At 44.7% G+C, this 2,656-nt stretch overlaps 1 pseudogene; it reads left to right on the top strand.

The window, feature by feature from the left end:
• The first annotated feature begins 368 nt into the window (after positions 1–368).
• Positions 369–984, top strand: LOC110320910 (annotated as a pseudogene).
• Positions 985–2,656: the final 1,672 nt, after the last annotated feature.

The following is a 2,656-nucleotide window of genomic DNA, read 5'->3' as shown; positions in this document are numbered from 1 at the left end:
ATAGAAGTGTCAATAGGACTCTAAGGGAGGGAGACATCACCACCTTACAAGATTGGAAAGTAGAGAGTTAAATGGAGCGAAGCAGTTTTTGTTGCTCCAGAGCCTATCACAGCCTTTAATAGTCCAGAGGGCTTTACCTACCTGGGGCTTCATCCCGCTGTATTTATTGATTCTATTTGACACTGCACACAGTCACACCGGAAGCACACACATATATTTATATTTCTTATACAAGTGTTTCTCAGAACAGTGTTACTCTGAAGAGGCCACAGGCCAACATACATCCACAAACTGACAGCAAAGCCAGTGTTGTGTTACAAAACCTTCCCTGGGAAGGACGTTCTCTCTTCGATCCATCTCCTGGAAGAATGAAGACCATTCTCTGAAATCAGACTGTCAACATTCCAGAAAATGTCGACCTCACTCTGAAAGGGCACACAGCCATTGTGAAGGGCCCCAAGGGAACTCTGCGGAGGGACTTCAGTCCCATCAGTGTGGAGCTGAGTCTTCTGGAAAGAAAAAGCAAAGGCTCTGGGTTGACAAATGGTGGGGTGACAGAAAGGAACTGGCCACCGTCAGAACCATCGGCAGTCATGTTCAGAACATGATCAAGGTGTCACGCTGGGCTTCTGTTACAAGACGAGGTCTGTGTATGCTCACTTCCCCATCACCGCCCTTATCCAGGAGAATGGGTCTTTGGTTGAAATCCAAAGTTTCTTGGGTGAGAAATCCATCCGCAGGGTTTGGATGAGGACAGGTGCTGCTTGTTCTGTCCCTCAAGCCCAGAAGGATGAGTTAATCCTTGAAGGAAATGATATTGAACTTGTTTCAGATTCAGCCGCCCTGATCCAGCAAGCTACAACAGTTAAAAACAAGGATATCAGAAAAAAATTTTAGATGGCATCTGTGTCTGAGAAGGGGACCATGCAGCAGGCTGATGAGCGAGGAAGCCTCAGTTTCCTAGCTCCAGAAACAAGATCCTGATCACAAGTACAATTTGGGCTCCTTAAGGAAAATATAGGATTTATATATGGGAGGGGGGAACCCTTCCCTGGGGAAACATGACACATGTCTATTCACCTAGATAGAAAGTCCCATGACAGCCCCAACAGACCAAAGTGCAGATACTACCAAAGTCCAACTTGGTTAACGAATAAATTTCATTAGGGTTACTTACAGGAATCAAAAATAGCTGCATCACAAAAGCCCACCCCAGTATGGGTGACAGCTCAAAACTGAGAGAAAACCTGGAGCACACTGCAGGCAGCTCAGTAGGTTGAAGTGTGTCCTTTCCAGATGTCTCAGCTGGTTTCTGCTTCTTCCAGGCAGCTGGTTTGGTCTAAATCTTTGCAGCTTAGCTTCTCTGAGAAGGACTCATAGCTTTTAATGCTTAATTAACTTTGGCAGGAAGAGGCCTGGTGAATCTAGTCAGTTTCAGGGACTTCCTGAAGCTATTTTGAGTTGTTTACCTTCCTGCTTAAGGAGTTTCCCTGTCCGATGGAATGTTTTTCACTCTTGAGGAAACTGTTACACAACATGTAGAGACTAAGACTGGAGCTTTTCATATCAATCTTGTGTCTTTGAATCTAATAATGAAAACATCTAGATTTGTATTTTATAGGTCTGCTTGGTTATTACGTTTTCCTGGTGACACTAGTTGTATTTTACAAAAGTCTTGGTCAGTAAATCATGAATGATTAAAAAGAAGAAAATTGTCGGGTGTGGTGGCGCACGCCTTTAATCCCAGCACTCGGGAGGCAGAGGCAGGAGGATTTCTGAGTTCGAGGCCAGCCTGGTCTACAGAGTGAATTCCTGTCTCGAAAAACCAAAAAAAAAAAAAAAAAAAGAAAATTCAGAGCTACAAGAAGTTTAAAAGGCACCACCTGGAAGATGCTATAAAAATATAACAGTTCATGGCTCCAAGTTGGGTTTGCCAAGTCATCCATCCATCGATCCATCCATCGATCCATCCATCCATCGATCCATCCATCCATCCATCCATCGATCCATCCATCCATCCATCCATCCATCCATCCATCCATCCATCCATTGATCCATCCATCCATCCATCCATTGATCCATCCATCCATCCATCCATCCATCCATTGATCCATCCATCCATCCATTTGTTCATTCTTTTTGGTGGTTGACACAAAGTCTTACTATGTAGCTAAGATCAGTCCTCAAACTCCTGATCTTTTTGCTGTAGCCTTCCCAGCCCTGGAATTACGAGAGAGTACCACCATAGCAGGCTTTTGGTGACCCATTTATAATCAACTGAAGAGTGTTTTGTTTTGTTTTGTTTAAAAGGCAACACTCCAGGTGGTGATGATGTTCCTTCTCTGTCCAGTGCCCAGACAGTAAGATCTTAAAAGATCCATAGGTGCTTCTGGTGTGACCCTGGATGAAACCAGGGGATGGTGGGTTCTGAACACCTAGAGAGTAGGGATGGTGAGCTCTGGCTGCACAGAGGGTGGACTGGTGGCCTCTGGCTGCACAGAGGGCTCACCAGGATGCCTTTGAATGGACCACCTGACCACCTAAACTTGAATCTAAATCTTTGGTGGTGGTTCCTGGGCAATGATATTTTCATTAAAATGGTTCTAGATTATTTCCAAAGGGTTGGAAAGAAAAGCCAGCTGCAGATGAGGTGGAT

The sequence above is a fragment of the Mus pahari genome, chromosome 4 (genome assembly GCF_900095145.1).
Source record: "Mus pahari chromosome 4, PAHARI_EIJ_v1.1, whole genome shotgun sequence".
In the NCBI taxonomy this organism is placed as follows: domain Eukaryota; kingdom Metazoa; phylum Chordata; class Mammalia; order Rodentia; family Muridae; genus Mus; species Mus pahari.
This window is presented reverse-complemented; position numbering and strand designations above follow the sequence as displayed.